This window comes from Entelurus aequoreus, linkage group LG22 (genome assembly GCF_033978785.1).
Source record: "Entelurus aequoreus isolate RoL-2023_Sb linkage group LG22, RoL_Eaeq_v1.1, whole genome shotgun sequence".
Classification (NCBI taxonomy): Eukaryota; Metazoa; Chordata; class Actinopteri; order Syngnathiformes; family Syngnathidae; genus Entelurus; species Entelurus aequoreus.
Window position 1 is genome coordinate 6,929,333 of NC_084752.1, and position 26,039 is coordinate 6,955,371.

Below are 26,039 nucleotides of genomic sequence, written 5' to 3' on the forward strand. Positions count from 1 at the left end.
GGACATTGAAATCGTGGGAGGGATGCCATGTGAATAACAGAGGCTCCCTGAATACAGCCAACAAAAACAGGCCTCAAATGGCCCTTGGGGCAAACTTTGGAAGCCCCGGCTCTAGATAGTCGTCTTGGCGACCCGGCAGAGCCGAAGCCGAGCTAGCGGACCTCACTACGTCTAATCTCTTTTTGTCAGAGAGTAACAATCGAACCTCATTTAATACATGTGGTGCTAAATTTGACCAGTAGAGGATACATCACATACAATGTTTGGTGCGTGAATGTTGTGTAATTTCTATATGTGGAAACACTTGTAGTTTATGGTGTGAATATATTAGTAAAAAAAAATTGTTGAATATGTTAAATACCCGCTAGTAATATGTTAAATACACAGAGGACGTTATACTTTTATGTTTATATTTTCAGTCTTACAAACCTGAATGACGGAAGAAGTGTAAAAAAATAAAACCAAGTTAGGGAAATAATTCAAAAGAAGAACCAATCAAAAAAAACTAGATATTTTTTTTCATATTGTTAAATAGCTGCACACGCTGGAAACGAGTAGCGAGGGCAGAATAATACATTTATCGACAGTGCAGTGTGAAAGCTGATGTGTTTACTTTGCAATTAACTAAACGCAGTCTCAAAGAAATATAACCTGCGGAGGCACATTCAGACAAAACATCCACATTTCGATGTCCGGCCCCTGAGCCCTTGGGCTCTGGAAACTGCGGCCCTCTTCATTATGTAGTTGAATAGCTCTGCTCTACTGTGTTTGTTTGTGTTTTAGCCCTTTTGAGGTGGAAAAACTAGCAACTGAGATTGAATAATTTGTGGGGGTTCCCATTAGTTGTGCTCTTGCTAGCATACATGCTAACATAACCAAAAAATAAATACATTTTGCAGAATGCAAAATCAAATAAATCAGATTCAACTATAACATCCTTGGTCGAAGAAAGTGGCAGGACAGAAAAAAGAACATTAAATGATATACTTTGTTACCACGTCAAAAAAGGAGGAAACAATTGCAAATTTTATCATACGCTACAAATAGGAACTCTGAATTGGGGTAAAAAATAGTCATCAATTATATACTGCAGGAAATGTAAAGACATTAAAATTTCTCCATCCACTGTTAATACAACCAAACGTCTTTCCAGGAGAACTTTGGCAGTAATCCAAAAGAGCGACATGTAAAAACCGCATAAATCAAATTGCAGTATTGAAGATGAATCAAACAACAATAACACTAATTATGGCATTGATGTCCGTCAAAGTGCAGAACTATCCGAAACACGTCCGTCTTCGGACAATCATAACACATAAGGTCAAATTGTTGCAAAACCACTGAATTGTAACAGAAAAAAAATATTATAATCTGAATAAAATATATTAATGCAATATAATGTAAAAAACTAACTTACCAGACTGACAATTAGGACTGCAGAAAAGATCATTGATGTCGACTTTACCCCCGTCCAGGACTAATATCGGTCTGGGGTCAGGAAACAGGCAGGGAGCATCACTGCAGACCCCTCAGACCCTGGTCAAAGACTGTTCAAAACTCCCCCGCTCCGGCAGGTGTTACGAAACACTGTATGCCAAAACAACCCGTCTTAAGAACAGTTTTTACCCCCAGGCTATCAATCTGATGAACGCTGTGAAATACCTCTGAAAGTAATCTGTTACTGTTAATGTTGTAACTCGTGTTTCTCTTCATCTTTTCGCCTTTGCTCTACTCACCACTGCATAAGAATTTATTAGCCTTGCACATATTAGGTATTTAAGTACTTGTTCATATTTTGAGTTGATTGTTAATATTTATTGTTTACTGTACATTGTACAGGGAGAGCACGGCCTACCAATTAAAATTCCTTGTGTGTTAAACACACTTAGCCAATAAAGTGCATTCTGATTCTAAAAAAACCAAAACCAGTGAAGTTGTCATGTTGTATAAATGGTAAATAAAAACAGAATACAATGATTTGCAAATCCTTTTCAACCTATATTCAATTGAATAGACTGCAAAGACAAGATACTTAACGTTTGAACTGGTAAAATTTGTAATTTCTTGCAAATATTAGCTCATTTGGAATTTGATGCCTGCAACATGTTTCAAAAAAGCTGGCACAAGTGGCAAAAAAGACTGAGAAAGTTGAGGAATGCTCATCAAACACTTATTTGGAACATCCCACAGGTGAACAGGCTAATTGGGAACAGGTGGGTGCCATGATTGGGTATAAAAGCAGCTTCCATGAAATGTTCAGTCATCCACAAACAAGGATGGGGCGAGGGTCACCACTTTGTCAACACATGCCTGAGCAAATTGTCCAACAGTTTAAGAACAACATTTCTCAACCAGCTATTGCAAGGAATTTAGGGATTTTACCATCTACGCTCCGTAATATCATCAAAAGGTTCAGAGAATCTGGTGGAAAATCACTGCACGTAAGCGGCAAGGCCCGTGACCTTCGATCCCTCAGGCGGTACTGCATCAAAAGGCAACATCAGTATGTAAAGGATATCACCACATGGGCTCAGGAACAATTCAGAAAACCACTGTCAGTAACTCCAGACCTGTCTCCCATTGAAAATGTGTGGCGCATTATGAAGCCTAAAATACCACAACTGTGACCCCGGACTGTTGAACAACTTAAGCTGTACATCAAGCAAGAATGGGAAATAATTCCACCTGAAAAGCTTCAAAAATGTGTCTCCTCAGTTCCCAAACGTTTACTGAGTGTTGTTAAAAGGAAAGGCCATGTAACACAATGGTAAAAATGCCCCTGTGACAACTTTTTTGCAATGTGTTGCTGCCATTAAATTCTAAGTTAATGATTATTTGCAAAAATAAATTAAGTTTCTCAGTTCCAACATTAAATATCTTGTCTTTGCAGTCTATTCAATTGAATATAAGTTGCAAATCATTGTATTCTGTTGTTATTTACAAATTACACAACGTGCCAACTTCACTAGTTTTGTAAATCAGAGGTTTTAGCCGCATGTATGTTTGTCCTCACAGAAATGTTGCAGTTTCCTTCCCCCTCAACAAAATATTAACAAAACTGTTCAAAGTGTCAACTAACACAATCCAACACAACTTCCACTATGCTATAAACTTGTCTTAGTACTTTTTTGTGTCCACTCCAGTGCACCGACCGCCTCGTCACTTGAACTCGGCGTTCCGCAAACCCTGCATCTCAATCTCCGCCTCCTCGCATCTGTGCACATCTGCGTCCCCCAACTGGCGTGCGATTAAAGAGAGATGAGCCGTGCTGTTAGTTTACGAAAGAAGGGGGCAAAAAAGACATAATGCAGTTTGTGTGTCACCGTCAATTTGGCGCTCGCTGAAACTTTCAAAGAGCCAATGAATAATTGGAGAGGAGCGCAAATAAAAAAAAAAAAAAGGGGGACGAGGGGTTGTCGGCGGGCGAAAAGAAATAGAGGCAATGTGTGTGTGTGAGAAACATTGTTATTCATCTGAGTCTTTGTCACATGTTGAGAGATGCACTCCGTCTCCCAGGGGTGGGCTTTGACACGCTGTAGTTCAAACAAAGTCAACAACTGTTTTACTCTGATGCACACTTTAGTCTTGCTGGAGGCGAGGTTGCCTACCTGACTTCCTTCCTTCCTGCCGTGGCGCCGCACTTTGCCTGGCAGGGGGAGCAATCGTCGTGAAAGATCTCGCCTTCTTCTGCGAGCTAGGGACTGTTTTTTTGTTATTTACATGAAACGAGAAGGTTCGTCTTTCATGAAGGCGCCGAAGCAGAAAAGAGGACCGCGAATGCAGCGTGACACACAACAAACCTCCCTGTCTCTGTTCTTATAAGGACGCCCGGGGAGAGTGTTTAACGTCGCACGTTTCACGTCTGGGAGTTAGTGCGGTGATGACATATTTAACCATTTGCTTGAAGTCAAGAGCCGATGCAATCACTGGATGAGTTAACATAGTTGGAGTTACATACTGCTAGGTTCTAGAGTTGCCTTGCGACTGATATTAAGACTACTTTTGGGGGTTCTAGGTCTCGTCCTCTATTGTATTTTAACTTGGTCTTGTCTTGAAGTCAATAATTCAAATTCAAGATTTTTTTTCAGAATAAATAAAGTGTTTGCCTAACCTCGGACAAAGAGAGGACTCAGGATCCTTATTCTGAATACTATTAAAGACCAAAACTAACCATAGAGACACAAGGGCTTAGTTTAATCCATCAAATATATGAATCTGTCCCCAGGGTTGGGGGTTAGGGAGGTCTTTGATACAAAAACATTTACCCTCACATTTTGTCTTCAAACTTGGTCCCAACTCCTCAAATTGTTTGTCAAATCCTCATGGTGTTTGCCTCGACTTGATCTCAGCTCCTCAAAGGCTTGGCCTCAACTTGGTCCCAACTCCTCAAATTGTTGGTAAAATCCTCATGGTGTTGGCCTCGACTTGGTCTCAACTCCTCAAAGGCTTGGCCTGAACTTGGTCCCAACACCTCAAATTGTTGGTCAACTCGTCAAAGGCTTGGCCTCAACTTTGTCCCCAACTCCTCAAATTGTTGGTCAAATCCTCATGGTGTTGGCTTTGACTTGGTCTCAGCTCCTCAAAGGCTCGGCCTCATCTTGGTCCCAAGTGCTCAAATTGTTGGTCAAATCCTCATGGTGTTGGCCTCCACTTGGTCTCAAACTCCTCAAAGGCTCGGCCTCATCTTGGTCCCAACTGCTCAAATTGTAGGTCAAATCCTCATGGTGTTGGCTTTGACTTGGTCTCAGCTCCTCAAAGGCTTGGCCTCAACTTGGTCCTAACTCCTCAAATTGTTGGTCAAATCCTCATGGTGTTGGCCTCGACTTGGTCTCAGCTCCTCAGAGGCTTGGCCTCAACTTCTCAAATTGTTGGTCAAATCCTCATTGTGTTGGCTTTGACTTGGTCTCAGGTCCTCAAAGGCTTGGCTTCAACTTGTTCCCAACTGCTCAAATTGTGGGTCAAATCTTCATGGTGTTGGCCTCCACTTGGTCTCAAACTCCTCAAAGGCTCGGCCTCATCTTGGTCCCAACTGCTCAAATTGTAGGTCAAATCCTCATGGTGTTGGCTTTGACTTGGTCTCAGCTCCTCAAAGGCTCGGCCTCATCTTGGTCCCAACTGCTCAAATTGTGGGTCAAATCTTCATGGTGTTGGCCTCCACTTGGTCTCAAACTCCTCAAAGGCTTGGCCTCAACTTGGTCCCAACTCCTCAAATTGTTGGTCAAATCCTCATGGTGTTGGCTTTGACTTAGTCTCAGCTCCTCAAAGGCTTGGCCTCAACTTGGTCCTAACTCCTCAAATTGTTGGTCAAATCCTCATGGTGTTGGCCTCGACTTGGTCTCAGCTCCTCAGAGTCTTGGCCTCAACTTCTCAAATTGTTGGTCAAATCCTCATTGTGTTGGCTTTGACTTGGTCTCAGGTCCTCAAAGGCTTGGCTTCAACTTGGTGCCAACTCCTCAAATTGTTGATAAAATCCTCATGGTGTTGGCCTCAACTTGGTCTCAACTCCTCAAAGGCTTGGCCTCAACTTGGTCCCAACACCTCAAATTGTTGGTCAACTCGTCAAAGGCTTGGCCTCAACTTTGTCCCAACTCCTCAAATTGTTGGTCAAATCCTCATGGTGTTGGCTTTGACTTGGTCTCAGCTCCTCAAAGTCTCCGCCTCATCTTGGTCTGAACTCCTCAAATTGTGGGTCAAATCTTCATGGTGTTGGCCTCCAGTTGGTCTCAACTCCTCAAAGGCTTGGCCTCAACTTGGTCCCAACTCCTCAAATTGTTGGTCAAATCCTCATGGTGTTGGCTTTGACTTAGTCTCAGCTCCTCAAAGGCTTGGCCTCAACTTGGTCCTAACTCCTCAAATTGTTGGTAAAATCCTCATGGTGTTGGCCTCCACTTGGTCTCAACTCCTCAAAGGCTTGGCCTCAACTTGGTCCCAACTCCTCAAATTGTTGGTAAAATCCTCATGGTGTTGGCCTCGACTTGGTCTCAACTCCTCCAAGGTTTGGCCTCAACTTGGTCCCAACTCCTCAACTTGTTGGTCAACTCCTCAAAGGCTTGGCCTCAACTTTGTCCCAACTCCTCAAATTGTTGGTCAAATCCTCACAGTGATGGACTTGACTTTGTCTCAACTCCTTAAAAATAGTGTCTTCGACTCTGTCTCAACTCCTCACTCGACCCCTTTAGGTCTTTGTCTGTTCAGTTCAGTTAATGTTTATATTGAAGACTTTAGTATCCACCTAAAAACGAGAGAAGATCTCTGCTGTTGACTGCCACCTGTGGGGGTGTCCAACAGGGGGGAAACCCAGGACCCGCTGAAGGGACTATGTTCCAACCAGCCTAGGAACACCTCTGTGTACCTTTGGTGGAACTCGAACTAGAAAGGTTGGCCAGACAGGAAAATCTGGGCATTTCTAGTGAAACGGCTGAATATAGTGGATACAAATGCGCTTTTTCAGACTATGTGAAAGGGGCTACAGACTCAAAAAACATGGACACACTAAATACAATAATGCCTGTAAAATGAACCCCTTTCCCCTGGTTTTACTTTCAAATGCAAATTGGCTCTATCATTAAAATGTGTGGGGAAACCTCATTAGCCAATTTTTTTTTTTACGGGCAGTGGAGGTATCGAAATAGGCCCTGTAGGCAAGTGAAGGTACAAAGGTTTGTCTAGATACTAACTGCTCGTATACGGCAGCTTGGGGCTAGCTGTGTGTGTGTGTTACAGCCAGAGCTACAGCACATCTGGAGAGGTAACATTTACATAAGCCTCTCTTTGTATACGGGAACATTCATTAAGATTGTGCCGCTTTGAACTCGTGTCAGGATGGAAATGGAGCGCGCAAGCGAGACGTCATGCCGCAAGTTTGTTGCAAGTTTTTCTTTATTTGCTTTTTATTTATGACGAGTTGATAGCTATCTAGCCTACTGAGCAGTCACTGCAAGCGACTAACTAAAGCATTATCTTGCCAATAATGAACCTACTATGCTAATTAGCGAGTTGGATTTCGCACCTGATTGACAGCTGGGGAGATGTACTGAAGGCCTATGTTACAGGTACCTCGTTAGCTAGTTAAACACATAAACAGCTAGTTACAGTAGGTAGTTGGGTAGCTAAACAGGAAGCGAGAGCGGTGCATGGCTCGGATTTATAGTTAGATAGATTGCATGGTTCATAGCTGTATGACTAGGTAGCTAGTAAGAAAAACAGCTAGCTAGCTGTGCCATATCAAGATAGCTAGTAAGAAATACAAATGAATACAAAGGTAGCATGACATCTAGATAGAGAGATAAATGATAGAAGTGTAGCAAGAACTTGATAGCAAACTGGAAAGATACATGACTAGATTGGTAGCAAGACAGCTGACTAAATAAAAATAGTTAGCTAGTTAGATGAATAACTAGCTCGATAGCTATTAAGCAAGTTAGAGAACACTTAATGCTTAGCTAGTTTAAGAGCTAAGTGGTGAAAGAGATAAATAATAAGCTAGTTAAAGAGAGCACTGGATATTTGATTAGCTAGTTAAAGAGCTAAGTGGCTAGAGAGAAAAATAATTAGCTAGTTGGAGAGAGAACTACTTATTTAATTAGCTAGTTGAAGAGCTAAGTGGCTATACTTGGCTAGTTAGAAGGGTAAATATCTACACTGCAAAAACTGAAATCTAAGTAAGATTAAATATCTCAAATAAGGTGATATTTGCTTATTTTCTGTCTGATAAGATAATTCTTCTCACTAAGCAGATTGTATGTTAGAGTCTTTTAATTGTTTTAAGTGTTTTGGTCCTAAATGATCTCAGTAAGATATTACAGCCTGTTGCTGAGATTTTATGAGCTATATTGAGTAAAACATGCTTGAAACTAGAATATCAACTGTTGCAAAGCTGTGTCATCAACACTCACAAGTATAAAACTGCCTTTTCAAAGTAAGAATTTCTTATTTCAAGCATGAAATAAAAATGTAAACAAAGACGCGCCGACTGTGTACTGTTGTTGCTGACTTCGTTCGAAAAATACGTCCGTTTCGCACCGACAACTTTCTTCTTTGCTTGCTCAGCTTCTTTCTCCATAATGCAATGAACATAATTGTAACAGATTTACGAACACAGATGTCCAGAATACTGTGGAATTATGAAATGAAAACAGAGCTTTTTTGTATTGTATTCAATGGGGAAGGCATACCTCTGTTCCCCGGGCTACATCACGCGCATACGTCATCCTCAGAGGCGTTTCGAACCGGAAGTTTAGCGGCAAATTTAAAATGTCACTTTATAAGTTAACCCGGCCGTATTGGCATGTGTTGCAATGTTAAGATTTCATCATTGATATATAAACTATCAGACTGCGTGGTCGGTAGTAGTGGGTTTCAGTAGGCCTTTAAGAAACCAATTCTGAGCCTTATCTTATTTAGTTTTTATTTTATATATGTTGACCGCATTAACCCTGGCAATCGACCCTGTGTGTAAATGTATGTTATTGTTATGCTTAACATTCATGACTGCCTGCTGTTGCACTGATCAGCCTAGTGGTGGCTCACATCCATCACACACAGAGCTATTTCAAAGCAATGTTAAAAGGATAAAGCCATTGTTTACAAATTTTGGTAAATAACCAGAAAATGTATATTTTGTTGTTTTCTTACTGTACCGAAAATGAACCGAACCGTGACCTCTAAACCGAGGTACGTACCGAACCGAAATTTTTGTGTACCGTTACACCCTTACTATTGACAGATAATTTTGCTTACCGTATTTTTCGGAGTATAAGTCGCACCGGCCGAAAATGCATAACAAAGAAGGAAAAAAAACATATATAAGTCGCACTGGAGTATAAGTCGCATTTTTTGGGGAAATGTATTTGATAAAACCCAACACCAAGATAAACATTTTAAAGGCAATTTAAAATAAAGAATAGTGAACAACAGGCTGAATAAGTGTACGTTATATGAGGCATAAATAACCAACTGAGAACGTGCCTGGTATGTTAACGTAACATATTATGGTAAGAGTCATTCAAATAACTATAACATATAGAACATGCTATACGTTTACCAAACAATCTGTCACTCCTAATCGCTAAATCCCATGAAATCTTATACGTTTGATTGATTGATTGAGACTTTTATTAGTAGGTTGCACAGTGAAGTACATATTCCGTACAATTGACCACTAAATGGTAACACCCGAATAAGTTTTTGAACTTGTTTAAGTCGGGGTCCACTTAAATTGATTCATGATACAGATATATACTATCATATCTAGTCTTTTACGTGAATGAGCTAAATAATATTAATTGATATTTTACGGTAATGTGTTAATAATTTCACACATAAGTCGCTCCTGAGTATAAGTCGCACCCCTGGCCAAACTATGAAAAAAACTGCGACTTATAGTCCGAAAAATACGGTAGTTCAAATAAAATCCCCCTAATTGTTGTATTTTTTTTTCTTGTTTTTGAACATTGACTTTTTGCAGTGTAAAGACTGCTTTCCCATCTATTCGTTCACATCCTCTACGAATACGACTCCACGAAACATCAGTTCCTTGTAACATTTCTTATCTCCTCTGAGAGAAACACTGTCGCCATGATAGGCCTCACAAGGTTTCACCGACACACAGTAAACACATTTTATTTTACCTGGGGTCACCTCAGCAGTAAGCTTTAATTATTCAATATTTTATGAAGGATGGAGCGAGTTAGACACCAAATCACCTTAACGTCCTGCACACAGACGCTCTGACTCACCTTCTGGCTTTATTTCTCCCAAAACTCCCTGTTCATTCAGGTGAAGCTAGCTGGCCGTAGCCTCTGATCTTTCGCTGATCGAGGCCCCACTGGTGTGCCACAAAAGACCATGACCCCACAACGTGGGAGATGTAGGTCCTAATCTTTGTGTACCCCTTGGAAAAAAAAAGATGCGTTAAGTGCACACCCCAGTTGAGGGAACATCTGCTCTCTACCATGGGGGAGCTAACTTGGTCCACAGCCATGTTGTCTAGGTACACATATGTGTGTGTCCTTGTGGTCCAACATGGTCTGCTTTACATTTTTAAAAAGCAACACACACACACACAACATGTCGCCTACAATCACGCGAGAGTATTACTATCAATTATTCAAATGATCTCTCGTGTGTTAGCGGTCTACGGCGGCGCGCTACCTGCTAGCGCTGGTTGTAAACAAGTGTAATTCGGTGCAAAGCAGCACAAATACTGCATGTCTGCTGTAATTTATCTATCATTTATTTATTTAGTGGCATGCTCAACAGGCGGCGAGAAAGGCCTCATGTTTGAACTCCTTCAGACACAAGATCTCGCAAAGTAGTGTTGTGTTTACGACTCGTATAGAATTATGATTTCATGACTTGATATTTTTCGCGGCTTATTGTCACACTTGTCGTTTGATTGTTAGTTAGCAAGCTAGCAGGACTACGCAACTAATGAGAGGTTTAACAAATACATTTTAAAATGGTTTGATTTTCTATAGATCTATTCTGATTCTGATTTGTTGCTAAGATCACATCACACCACTTCTCAAATACCTTCACTGGCTTCCTGTTCCACTCAGGATTGAACACAAAGTCTCCCTACTAACCCACCAGTGCCTCCATGGAAATGCCCCCCTCTACCTCAAAGAACTGCTCACCCCCAAATCCTCCACACGACACCTCCGCTCCGGACAGGCTAACCTCCTCCAACCTCCGAAGACAAAGCTACAAACAATGGGAGACCGGGCTTTCTGCTCCGCCGCTCCCAGTCTGTGGAAAGCTCTCCCTGACCACCTGAGGGCACCACAGACTGTGGAGGCTTTTAAAAAAGGCTTAAAAACCCTTCTTTTTAAAAAAGCCTTTTTTTTTTTAGATTTATTCGTGCTAGTTCTGGCTATTAGGCTGTTCTAGTTTTTATTTTTATTATCTTTTAATTTATGTATTTTTAATACACTGTAGCACTTTGAGGTTGTTTGCTCAATGTAAAGTGCTTTTTTACAAATAAAATCTATTAAGATTTCTCCATTTTTTATTTTACACATCGTTTTTAGGTAAATACTGTACCTTCCTATATGTATACGGTACAGGCCAAAAGTTTGGACACACCTTCTCATTCAATGCGTTTTCTTTATTTTCATGACTATTTACTAGGGCTGCGAATCTTTGGGTGTCCCACGATTCGATTCAATATCGATTCTTGGGGTCACGATTCGTAAATTTCACAATTTTACCATTAAATCTTTTGCTACTTTTACATTGCACAATTTGATGGATAACTTGCTTTGAAATCATTATTATTAGTATTTATTTCTATTTAAAAAATGGTTTTAATGGTTGATCATATATTTCTGCATAATTAAACAATATTTAAGTTAACATAATTTGCGATTACATGGGGTGCATACAATACAGGCCAAAAGTTTGGACACACCTTCTCATTCAATGCATTTTCTTTATTTTCATGACTATTTACATTTTAGAATGAATTAACTATGAATGAACACATGTGGAGTTATGAACTCAACAAAAAAAAGGTGAAATAACTGAAAACATGTTTTGTATTCTAGTTTCTTCAAAATAGCCACCCTTTGCTCTGATTACTGCTTTGCACACTCTTGGCATTCTCTCCATGAGCTTCAAGCACACCTGTGAAGTGAAAACTATTGCAGGTGACGAGAATACAAAACATTTTTTCAGTTATTTCACCTTTTTTTGTTGAGTACATAACTCCACATGTGTTCATTCATAGTTTTGATGTGACAATCTACAATGTAAATAGTCATGAAAATAAAGGAAACACATTTCAATGAGAAGGTGTGTCCAAACTTTTGGCCTGTACAGTATATTTTTTTCTCCCAAAATAGAAAGAAAGAATACATTTAGTAAGAAAAGTTACATTACTTTAATCCATCCATCCATTTTCTACCGCTTATTCCCTTCGGGGGCGCGGGGGGCGCTGGAGCCTATCTCAGCTACAATCGGGCGGAAGGCGGGGTAAACCTTGGACAAGTCGCCACCTCATCGCAGGGCCAACACAGATAGACAGACAACATTCACACTTTACACTTTATTTAATATGTATCATTACTTTAATGATACATATTATTTCCAGGCTCTCGAAGGCCAAATGAAGTGGCGGGCCACATCTGGCCCCCGGGCCTTGAGTTGGACACCTGTGGTTTAATGGATGCAATGAATGATAATGTTTTTCCACTCTGCTGCTACTTGAACACAACAGGCTGGTAGACGCGAGTGTCCTGTTCACTCATGCAATCAGTGACATCTCTGACACTAAAGTCATACAATGAGTAGGTCGGCTCTGTCCTACAATTACACGTCTGTGATGAAAGGCACTGAACAGCAAAGAAAAAGCAATGTAAAGGAGACTATTGGACGCCACCCGAGCAGGAGCACCTCTGGCCCCATGGGAAGCGGGATTATGACAAACAACTATCCGATTTCCTTTTTTTCTGTCCCCCGAAATCCTCTCTCAACTCAGCCCCACAGCCGCCTTGTATGATTAAGGGTCAAGCATGCTACCTCATCTCCAGGCCTTCATTATATATATATATATGAAAGGGCCGGGGGTGAGGGGCGGTTGGGCGACAGGAAAGAGAAAGCGAGGACAGAAACGCCGACCCTGGCACATGGGCGCTAATGAAAGCCATGAATCACGGCGTGGTCTTTTAAAAGAACATATTAGTGGCATCATTAACTCTGCACAAAAGGCCAATAGACAGGTCGCCCCACCAGCAGGCCCCCCCATGCCCCGCCCCTCTGTCAGCCACCCCCTCGCGCCTTGACTTTCATATCCCCCGGAGCCGCCCCTCATTATGGGAGACACCCGTACGGAATGACGGAGATCTGAGGCGGCCGTTTCCGTATGCTCCGCCATCACCGACGAGAAAGATGAAAAAGTTACAAAGTTGGGAGCCAAGTCCGAACAAAAGCGAGCTATTTCGGTTGCGGGGAGACATATTCGGAGTGGACACGCTCCTCTTAACCTGCCACTTCCTGTTTGAACAAAAACAACTCTTCCCCGCAGACGCCCTAGAGCGGGTGCCTGTGGTTAGTCTTCAGGGGCGGTGACCTTTTCACACAGCCTCGGGACAAAGTGACTCGCCCTGGAGCGAACCCTCAAACCCCCCCTCCCCCAACCGCCCCTCCATCCATCACTCACTCACTCTAGGACCTGTTGTTGCTGATGTACCCTATCCTCCACGCCGGAGCCCCTCCGCGCTTCGGGGAGCAGGGCCGGGGCCTCATTAGGAGCGCCATGATGAAATGAGCTGAAAGGCCCGAGCCTGGACCGGCAATCACGGCTGCCTGAGCTGGCACGGCTCATCTCAGCGTCCCCCAAAGGCGTTAAATCATGGATAACCTTCTCCCGCTCTCTTAACCAACTCATCGCCGCCGCCGCCGCCTCAACAAGACTGCGCCTCGTTCTCTGCGTTTTCCAAGCCCTCGCACTTCCTCCTTCCTTGGCCTATTACCGCGTTGTTCTTGGCGAGAGGCATCAAAGTTTAACGCCGACAACTCGCGGCTCTCAGTCGCATCGACTTCGTGTTCTTCTCTCTTTGATTGTTTGTCCAAGATTTTCGTCATGCCGTGCAATTCCACTTCACTCAACGTCTGTCCTTCCTTGACTCCAAGGCCAACTTTTACAACTACTTACAGAATGTGCCAAGGTGCAACGCACATACTAGAGATAAATACCACCGTTTATTTAACACAGCATAGTGCGTTCTCTAAAAAGGCATTTTTCCATCGATAACATGACATCATCGCGTCAAGTGCGTGCTCTTTCAGTCAAATACTGCGCAAGGAATATATATATATATATATATATATATATATATATATATATATATATATATATATATATATATATATATATATATGTATATATATATATTAAGGCTGCAACAACTAATCGATTAAATCGATTAAAATCGATTATTAAAATAGTTGCCGATTAATTTAGTCATCGATTCGTTGGATCTATGCTATGCGCATGCGCAGAGGTTTTTTTTTAATAAACCTTTATTTATAAACTGCAACATGTACAAACAGCTGAGAAACAATAATCAAAATAAGTATGGTGCCAGTATGCTGTTTTTTTCCAATAAAATACTGGATATGGTAGAAATGTAGTTTGTCTCTTTTATCCGATTATTAATCATTTAACCGAAGTAATAATCGACAGATTCATCGATTATCAAATTAATCGTTAGTTCCAGCCCTAATATATATATGTATATATGTATGTGTATATATATATACATATATATATATACATATATATATATATATATATATATATATATACATATATATATATACATATATATATATATATATATATATATATATATATATATATATATATATATATATATATATATATATATATATATATATATATATATATATATATACATACATACATACATACATACATACATACATACATACATACATACATACATACATACATACATACATACATATATATATATATATATATATATATATATATATATATATATATATATATATATATACATATATATATATATATATATATATATATATACATATATATACATATATATATTTACAGCCCGACCCCTGGCCAATTTTTTTTTAAATTGTAATTTTGAAGAATTTACCTGAATGTGCATGAACTATTTCTGTTCAAAATTGTTTGAAATGTCAAATGTTTAAATATTAACTGTCAGTTTACTGTACTGTGCCAACTGCACTACTACAAGAGTACATCTTTTCTATTGTTTCATTGAAAATAAAATAGCAAAGCCGATTTGGCGGTCATCTGTTTTAATTATTAGACACACTTGTGTCAAACTCATGATTTTTTATTTCATGCTTGAAATAAGAAATTCTTACTTTGAAAAAGTAGTTGTATACTTGTGAGTGTTGATGACACAGCTTTGCAACAGTTGATATTCTAGTTTCAAGCATGTTTTACTCAATATAGCTCATCAAATCTCAGCAACAAGCTGTAATATCTTACTGACATCATTTAGGACCAAAACACTTAAAACAAGTAAAACACTCTAACATAAAATCTGCTTAGTGAGAAGAATTATCTTATCAGACAGAAAATAAGCAAATATCACCCTTATTTGAGATATTTACTCTTACTTAGATTGCAGTTTTTGCAGTGTGGTACTATCTTGAAGTAGAATGCCCGAAAATCAGTGTAGTTTAAACTTTTTCCAGAGAAGTTGAAGGCTGTAGGGGCCAACTTGTACTCTTCTGTAAATTCAAGATGCTCAAACCTTTCTTGAATTTTGTATTATTTCCTGTTCTGTGCTATTATTTTTCATTCCACTTCCTTTGCGCTTCATACACCTGTTTTTCATTTTTCTTTTCATCACTTGGCTGCCGTCTTTGCATCCATACAAACACCGAGACATAACAAAAACCAATACAATGTAGTAGGGTTGTCCCGATACCAATATTTTGGTACCGGTACCAAAAGTATTTTGATACTTTTCGGTACGTTTCTAAATAAAGGGGACCACACAAAATGTCATTATTGGCTTTATTTTAACCAAAAAAATCTTAGGGTACATTAAACATATGTTTATTATTGCAAGTTTGTCCTTAAATAAAATAGTGAACATACGAGACAACTTGTCTTTTATTAGTAAGTAAACAAAAAAAGGCTCCTAATTAGTCTGCTGACGTATGCAGTAACATATTGTGTCATTTATCTACCTATTATTTTGTCTACATTATTAAGGACAAGTGGTAGAAAATGAATTATTAATCTACTTGTTCATTTACTGTTAATATCTGCTTATTTTCTGTTTTAACATGTTCTATCTACACTTCTGTTAAAATGCTAAAAAATATCGATGTAATCATAGTAGATACGCTATTGTACTTGGTATCATTACAGTGGATGTCAGGCGTAGATCCACCCATGGCGTTTGTTTACATTGTGACGCCGGTGAGCTATTGTATCCTCCTACGGTATGTAGTGAAGCATGTTTAGCTATTCCTCGTCCTGCAGGGATGATACTTGTAAGAAACGTACTTTATTTGTTGCCATGGAGGCGAGGATTAGTGATTTAGAAGTAGCTAAAACACTGCCAACTGTGGAGGGATGTTAGCCGCTAGCTAGCTAGCTATTCATGTTTTAATGTACCTCTTCCTGAGGGCGTTTCAGTGTTATAACTTCACCTTTATCTTTAGTTTTTAAGCCAAAATGCGTCTGTTCTCCCTTTTCTGTCTACACACTGTGTCTTCTTGTAAGTACTGTGTGTGTGTGCGCAGCCAAACATGCTCCTCTGCTCATAAAACCAGCAATGACACGTGGTCCTAAAGAGGTAGGCATTTTTCGGAGGTCTCAAGAAGGTAACAAATACAAGAATGTGTGTGTGTGTTTGATCGATGATGTGCTTTATACATATAGTTAGATTTGATTAAATTATTATTACTATTATTCTCCTGGGGGTTAAGCTTCCCCCCCATGTCTTTGAAAACTAGTCACGCCCCTGTTTCCAACTTTAATCGAGAATCCTTGAACGCACCACAGTATGCGTAACTTTTTCCGATGCTGCCACAGATAGTTATTATATTTTTTAATCTTTCTTCTTCCACTTGATCCTCGTTCAAACATGTTGGTGCTGTGTGTAAACGCTTAAAGGTGAGCTTTGATGACGTTACGACGTCTGTGTTGGGTGTTCTATTTTTTCCGCCATCCATTTTACGTTTTTGAATTAGACATTAGACATTTTTAATTGGATTCAAGCTATCTTACTATGGAACTTTCACCGCAATATTTATTTCATCATAACATTCATCATGTAGCTTTCTTTTTTTTTTTTTAAGAGAACATATTTGAATGAATCAACGTTCAATCTTTGCCCTCTGTGCTTATACACTGCAAAAAATAAGATAAAAAGACTTTAAAAATACTTTTTAAAGATTTTAGGAAACAAAATACTAAAAACTAGTGAAATTATCTGTCCATTTTAGTTCATTTTACTTCATGAGACTCAATTAAGATATGTATATCTAAAAACTACCCACAATTTTAAGGTAGAAATAGATATTTTATTCTGAAAACAAGCATTATGCAAATTGCAACTCCGACATTAAGCATCCCCGGGATGGTGCAGAATCTTTCTATGTGTGGAAAACCCAAATATCTTATTTGAATAGTTATTTTCTCAGTTTTAATATTTTTAAACTACATTAGACAAAATATAATTATTCTAGCTAAAATTAAGATTATTATGTAAATTCAATGACTAAAAATAAGTAAAAAGCACTTAGAATTAGGGAAACTTCTAGAAAAAAAAAGGAAAAACTTGGTAAGTGTCAAATAATTTGACGCCTCTGGGTGTAAGTTGTGGTTATCTACAACCACTCATCACTGCTTGTAGTAGACTTATTTTTGTCACGGGTGAACTTGGCGTTAACGTGACCCCAAGATGCAGAGACGAGAGGCGGCGTGCAGGAAATATAATATTTGAATAATGAAAAGATAAGACAGTACCAGAAGAATAAACAAAGTCCTTGGATGAGTCAAAAAACTAAACTGACAAAAAGCCAACGAGGAACCAAGGTAGAGGCAAATAACTTACAAGTATAGAGGAAGAAGGCACACCAGGTGCAACATGACGGGTATGAGTACAGAAAACAATAAACCATGTTCGTCTGACCAACATATACATACATATAGTCGAGGTTTCTGTGGTTTATCCGTTATACAGTGCTCAATACGGAGCGGAACATACGTTAGGTCAGAAAAAACACAGAGGCTATATCATCCTTACAAGCCTGAATAGGCTTGTAAGGATGGTATATTAGGGGTGTAACGGTACGTGTATTTGTATTGAACCGTTTCGGTACGGGGGTTCCGGTTCGGTTCGGAGGTGTACCGAACGAGTTTCCACACGGACATATTAAGTAGCGTAACGCACGTTGTGTAAACAATGCACACCGAGGCACAACACACGGCATGCTAGCAGCTAACGGGCTAGGATAGACTGACCATACGTCCTCTTTTCACCGGACATGTCCTCTTTTGTGGAGCTGTCAAGGCGGAATTTCTTAAATGCCTCAAATGTCCGGCATTTTGAGTTAGGGTTGCGTGTATTTTCAATGTACGTTCAGGGTTAAGAAGGGGTTAAAAACAAAACAAATTGTGCGCGCAGCAGCATTGGTGAGGGAGGGGCAGAGACAGAGAGAGAGTGAGAGAGTTATGATAAACGCGCATGCGTCGCCAGGCTCTGCTTTTTATCCATAGATTTATCACATTACATTTTCTATTATCTTTAGCAGGGGTGTCAAAAGTGTGCCCCGGAGGCCATTTGCGGCCCACAGCTAATGTTTTAAAGGCCCACGGCACATTCTAAAAATACTATTCAAATAAACAAAAACATAATAAAAGTGAAATAAAAAAGCTTAAAGGTTAAATGTAATTTAGAAAAAGTTGCAATGTTGACTAATAAAACAAAGCTGTTTTTTTTTTTCTTTCAAACTGTCATTGCTCAAAACATAATATTGAATCAAAATCAATGTTATTATGAATTATTGACCTATCCAAGGTTCCCATTACTTCACATCAAATATTCCACTAAGAAAAATATTTTTGGTGGAAGATTTTGCAAATTTGGTAAATAAATAACCCAAAAATGTATATTTTGTTGTTTTCTTACTGTACCAAAATGAACCGAACCGTGACCTCTAAACCGAGGTACGTACCGAACCGAAATGTTTGTGTACCGTTACACACCTAACGTATATACATACATAGATAGATAGATATACTGGTCCCCAGACACATTTTTTTCTCTCTAAATTTGGCCCCCACGAGTAAAAATAATTGCCTAGGCCTGTCATTGATGCATATTTCCAGGCATTCCAGGACCATATAAATTGATGTGGCGGGCCAGATTTGGCCCCCGGGCCTTGAGTTTGACACCTGTGATCGAGAAGGTGCGGCTTATATGCCGGTGCGCTCTATAGTCGGGAACATACGACAGAATGAAAAATAAGAGTGCTGGACATGAACTAAATACAAGAACACGGGAAAACTATGACAGATATCGTGTTCACATTTAAAGTTGGATGATCTTTTCCCATCTCGTGCATTTCTGTATTCAATTGGGACGGTTCCACCTGTGCATGTTTCGACCTGTCCTCCATCCGTCCGCCTTTCGGTCGATCTGCCTCGACACTGACACTTAAATATAGTCGTAAGTCCCCACGCTGCGCCGCAGCGCTGACATGCAGGTGTAAGCGCCTGCAGGTATGCGGGAGCGTAACAGTCTGCTGCTCTGCACGCAAGAATCAAAGTGACGCCTCTCCGTTTGATGTCCTATCAGAGCGGAGTGGGGGGGAGTGGTAGTAGAAGGGATGGGATTTTTAAATAACTGCAGAGAATACACATCGATAAGTGCGCCGAAAGTCTAAAAATGTCGGCAGGGAGCAGCCAGGCGTGGAAGCGGGTGACAGCGAGCATTATACAGCCTTTCTTGGATATACCTTTGAAATATTCAAAGCCACTTAGTCGCATTTGGATGCTGGGGTGTTGGGGATCACCTACACCTATGGAGGCTGGCATTTTTAACACATTCATTAAATCCAGGCCTGGTATTTCATTCAAATTAAGCGTCTTTGCTTTATTTCTGCAGGCAACATCCCCCTCGCCGCCACCTTTGCTAAGTTTGCACCTTGTATTAAAAGCGTAATTCTATGTTAAGGCGAGTTTAAGGGGAAACCTAATGTTATATTAATCAATGCAAGCATACATTAGCATGCACTGGAAGGCTTTAATATGCAAAAGAGAGTAGCTGATGATAATTATTATTATTACTACTACAGGTTAATAAAACTTTGGCTTTCTTAATTTTTCATACTGGTTAGCGCGTGTGTAAATGTTTAATGAGGTCTGTATGTTCCAGATATTCCAACAAAAAGGTTAATAAGCCCTAAGATGGAGGATGTGCTATGATAATCGTTGTGCGCTCGGCCGTACTACAAAATGGGAAGCAAGAAGCAGCCATAAAGGATCCCCAAAAAAGAAACAACGCTAAAAATATTGATGCATAATATTGTTGGCCCTAGTATTGTATACATACATACATACATAGATATATATATATATATACTGTATACACGTTAGGTCAGGAAAAAACACATACAACATGATAAAATCCCCTGCAGGGAAACCTGCGAAACAGGCTTGTAGGGATAATATAGCCTCTGTGTTTTTTCCTGACCTAACGTATATTCTACTCTACCCCATATGTATGTATATATATATATATATATATATATATATATATATATATATATATATATATATATATATATACACACACTCATATATATATACATATATATACACACATATATATATACAAATATATATATACATATACACATATATATATATATATATATATATATATACATATACACATATATATATATATATATATATACACACACACACATATATATATATATATATATACATACACACACACACACACACACACATATATATATATATATATATATATATATACATACACACACACACACACACACACACACATATATATATATATATATATATATATATATATATATATATATATATATATATATATATATATATATATATATATATATATACACACACACATATATATATATATATATATACATACACACACACACACACACACACATATATATATATATATATATATATATACATACACACACACACACACACACATATATATATATATATATATATATATATATATGTGTGTGTGTATATATATATATATATATATATATGTATATGTATATATATATATATATATGTGTATATATATATATATATATTTGTATATATATATATGTGTGTATATATATGTATATATATATGAGTGTTCAAAAGTTTGGGGTCACATTGAAATGTCCTTATTTTTGAAGGAAAAGCGCTGTAATTTTCAATGAAGATAACTTTAAACTAGTCTTAACTTTAAAGAAATACACTATAAACATTGCTAATGTGGTAAATGACTATTCTAGCTGCAAATGTCTGGTTTTTGGTGCAATATCTACATAGGTGTATAGAGGCCCATTTCCAGCAACTATCACTCCAGTGTTCTAATGGTACAATGTGTTTGCTCATTGGCTCAGAAGGCTAATTGCTGATTAGAAAACCCTTGTGCAATCATGTTCACACATTTGAAAACAGAAGCTACAAAACTGACCGTCCTTTGAGCAGATTGAGTTTCTGGAGCATCACATTTGTGGGATATATATATACACACACAGTATATTTTCTTTGAAGGACATAATTATTTAGTCAGTGGACACATAAATGGTATTTTAACCACAAATGAATAAAATGGTTTAACCCTTTGGATAAAAATATAAAAAAATATTTTCAACAAAAACTTTTAAGTCGGTAATTTAGTTACTTTTTTGTAATTTTCCTTTTGTTATAATTTATTATTTTTGTATCAATACCAGAGTTACGGTTATGGTGTTAGTTTTTTCCGAACATGCGTACAATTACAATATATTAAATTATACAAATATACTAAAATATTAAAAAATATACTTAACAAAAAACTTTTATTTCAGTAATTTATTCAGACTTTCTTTTTTGTGGTAATTTTCCTTTTGTTGTCATTTATTACTTTTGTATCAACACCGGAATTATGGTGTCAGATTTTTCCTGACGTGTACAAATACAATATGTACCGTCATCACATATTTACATGCATGTCCGAAAAGAAGTAAGAGGAAGCTCAGTTTATATAAATCGTACCCCTTTTTTGTATCATAGCAATTTATAACACGTGTCACTTTTGTAACACAACAATGCATTAATCAATCAGTAAATCAATGAACTAATAACATTTTCACTAATAAATAGTTCAATGATGTATGGTTCACATTATGAGATGAATAAGATTAGTTGTTTTTTTTTAATAAGGTTCAAAACATGTATTAGAATTCTTATTTTTTGTAGTTTATGAACACTTTGAGTTTAAAAAGTTTCTTAAAGTGGATCATATTATAATATATAATCACATAAAGGTCTGAAGTGTTGTATTTGCTTTGTTTTAAATTATTTTTTTCTCTAAAATTGTATTTCTTCTTCTGTTTTTTTAGAATAATTGCTGTACATTCTTGGTTAGCAGGTTAAAGTTTGTTTTATACATAATTTTAGCAGTTGTTATGGGTTATACAAGTTTAACCCATTATGTGTTATCATTATTCCATTACCCTCACATTGATTGGTGGGTTTAATTCACATGGTTTCACTGTCTCACAGTATTTTGACTCATAATAAAGTTACAATACATGTTTCCTCATCCTATAAAAATTTGCTTCAAACAGTTGAGTAATCAAACTACGACGCAACTAACTCAGATAGAATGAAACGATAATAACAAAAATTTAAAAAAGGGGTCAAAAATGATTGTTAAATTGTTTGGACATGGCTTTATCAACATAAAAGCATCGCCGGAAATAAAACCTACACATTGACGTCCGGCGGGAATCGGGTAAAACCCAAATGTCATTTTCCTTTAAGTCATCTTTCGCTAAAAGCATATAGGCCTAGCTTTAATTAACACTCACTCTGCGGTGTGGCGTCGCAATACCAGATGAATATTTCAGAGGCCTCGCTTGGTTTTTAAAGGCCGCCACCATTTGGATAAAGCTTAATCGAGTGACGAGACATTCCCAGCGACCATGAAAAATGCACAAGCCACTTAAAACCAATGGCCAGTCACAAGAAGACACTTGGCCCCTCAAGACAATCCGCGACTTGAGGGAGCGCCGTCATATTTTCAGCGCACGTCTGCTAGCTGGACTAGCCTAAAATGGTTTGATAGTGAAACATTAGCTCTCTTTTTCAAATGTAACGCAGAGTTAATAATTCAGGCAGGCCCCATTCGACGATGGATTAATCGTCACGGCGATTACCGCCTCGTTGAACTGAACCTTTAACTCCAGATGAGCTCATTAGGAGCAGACAAAGACAAGCAGTGAAGTGTGCGTAGGAATGTCTTTTTTACAATTTAATATGTTGTCCGCTTTGAAATAAAGTCCTAATGTACCACTTTTTATTTTGCAATAAACAGTGGAACTTTCAAAAAGAATCCAAGTGACTGGGTCATGCATCGATTTCAACTCTGACCTCAGATGCTGCAGTGCTGCTTTGCCCTTCTGTTGAGACTGAGCTTTAAACCGGAAGTATAAGTGATGTTCTGTCTTCTAATCGTCCAAATGGTAAATGGGTTATACTTGTATAGCGCTTTTCTACCTTTTTAAGGAACTCAAAGCGCTTTGACACTATTTCCACATTCACACACATATTCACACACTGATGGCGGGAGCTGCCATGAAAGGCGCTAACCAGGACCCATCAGGAGCAATGGGGAAGTGTCTTGCTCAAGGACACAACGGACGTGACTAGGATGGTAGAAGGTGGGGATTGAACCAGGAACCCTCAGCTAACCTACAGTCTTTCTGAATGAAATAGTCCGACATTCTCCATCAATTTTAATTCTATTAACTTTTTATGAACTTTACTATAAATTCCTCACAGGGCTGTTTTCAACTAGAATATAAATATCAAATCTATGAACTTGAATATAAATATTATAAATTATGAATACATTTTCCCAGGGGTACACTTTCCTCAAGAGAGCTTTATTTTTGAAAACCTCATGAAAACACATTTACACATAAGTGTATGATGCTGCAGGAAACCTCATGAAAACACCTTTACACATAAGAGTATGATGCTGCAGGAAACCTCATGAAAACACATTTACACACAAGTGTATGATGCTGCAGGTACTTAAACATGTTACCGTGCTTCCACTGATGGGCTAACCTGGTGCAGAAAAGCAAATAAACAATAAGAAACAACTTGCAAAACCCAGTCCAGATTAGCAGCAGGTACAGTATAAAATCAGAGACAGTTTTTGTTTAGGAAAATGATCATATCCGCCTTCTCAGGCAGGATGCGTGAGCGTTCTGGACAGATAGTGTCTCCTGCTGTGGAAAATACACGTTTGCTTGGTGTGGAAGAAGCTTGAACGCATAAATAGGAGAAAGCGCGATCTGACAGCAAAGGATAAGTCTTTTGTTGGTTCCACCGGACCACCACCATGCAGCAGGGTCGTCAGACATAAGTATCGGTGGAACGTCCTGGTACATCTGCAGCTCTCTCTCCACTCGTTTCTTGATGGACATGGAGCTCTGTTATTTCGCGGTTATTTCATTTTTTTCGAAGCCACACTTTCGACTGCCGACGCCCGCTATCCATGCTTGAGCTTGACTGAGTCGCTCGGCTATGCTAACACTTCCGGCGGTGGGCGCTTCTTCGTTGGTGTTCAGCGGCTTCTTCTTCCGGTTCGGCGGACATATTTTTTTCCGGTCGGCGGACTGGGTATCGAAACTAGGAATCGAAATTTAAACTTTTGAACGATTCCGGGAGAATCGGAAAGTTAGTCCCGGTTCCAATCGATACTCGATACTCGATACCCAACCCTAAATATAACTAAAACAATTGTTACTTACTAAACCGTCCCATGAGTGATGTGTGTCGGACTGTTTTCATGCATATTTGTACATAAACAGTGGAACTTTCAAAAAGAATCCAAGCGACTGGGTCATTTATCGATTTCAACTCTGACCTGAGCATCCTTAACCATCTTCAACCAATAGGTTTCTGCGTCAGATAAAGGACAATAAGTCTTGAAAGTTTGAAGAAGTTCAAATGGTGACGGGTAGATGTGACGTACAGATCATGCATGGATTAAAACTTTGGCTTCAGATACCGTGGTCATTTTGTATCAAATCGTATTCAAAATCAGTAGTGTCTTCCTGAGATGTAATATTTTTGGTTTTGTTTGCTTGAAGAATGGTGGACTCGTCTAAATGAGAAAATTGGGACTGTATGAGTGGGGACTAGAACAGGCGTTAAAATCTGACCTTTGCTACCTTTGCCATGGATGTCCTTCAAAATTAGTAGAGTTCTTCAGATAACAGCTAAACGACAACTCTTGAAAGTATCTAAATAAATAAAGTTTTGTCACAAGTATAAGACAGGAACACTTGAAGGCTTTAAAACTGTGACTGGCAGAGCGCGGACTAGAACATGTATTTCTTTTAACTTTGATCTTAGCTAACTTCGCCATTTTCAGTTGGAAACCTTCAAATCAACAAGGTACTTCCTGGGACATAGGACAAGGACTCTTGAAAGTTTGCGCTTAAGATAAAACTTGAGACTGGTAAAGTGCTTACTAGATTTGAGATTTGACCTCAGATAATTTGGCAATCGTGAGTTGGATATACTTTAAAACAAACAAGGTTATATCACAGATATAAGACAGGAACTCTGGGAAGATTGAAGTAGATCAGATGAAAACGTATTGGTAGAGTGCCGACTAGAACATCTATCGCTTTTAACTTTGATCTTAGCTAACTTATTCAAAGAAATCAACGATGTACTCCCTGGGACATAGGACACGGACTCTTGAAAGTTTGCACTTCAGATAAAACTTGAGACTGGTAGAGTGCTGACTAGAAAATCTGTTTAGCTGTGCATTGACTTAAGATTTGACCTTAGATAATTTGGCAATTGTGAGTTGGATATACTTTAAAACAAACAAGGTTCTATCACAGGTATAAGACAGGAACTCTGGGAAGATTGAAGTAGATCAGATGAAAACTGATTGGTAGAGTGCAGACTACAACATGTATCGCTTTTAACTTTAATCTTATTTCATTTATTTGTGGCGGCCCGCCACAAAAGAATTACGTCCGCCACAAATTTAAAAAATAAAAAAAATAAAAAAAATTATATAGGCACATTTTATAGTTGATGTAGATGCCCATATAGGCTGTTCAGATTTACTTTACAAGTGTAGGATACTTCTCTTGTTGCCTTATTTGTATTTGACCACTACTGTTTTCTGTTTATTTGTTACTGACTGTGGCAGGACACCTCTGCCTCTGTTTCACTT

The 26,039-nt window shown here is 38.6% G+C and overlaps 1 long non-coding RNA gene across 2 annotated transcripts in view; it reads right to left on the reverse strand.

Annotated features, from left to right (window-relative positions):
- The window catches only part of LOC133639445 (uncharacterized), an 83,499-nt gene that overhangs the window by 14,382 nt on the left and 43,078 nt on the right, over positions 1-26,039 (reverse strand). The window contains exon 3 of one of the 2 annotated variants that reach the window (XR_009823791.1): positions 9,753-9,892. The exons of the other annotated variant lie outside the window; for it this stretch is intronic. This is a non-coding gene — a long non-coding RNA (uncharacterized LOC133639445). Of the gene's footprint in view, positions 1-9,752; positions 9,893-26,039 lie in introns of those variants that run through there. 2 annotated transcript variants of the gene reach the window in all.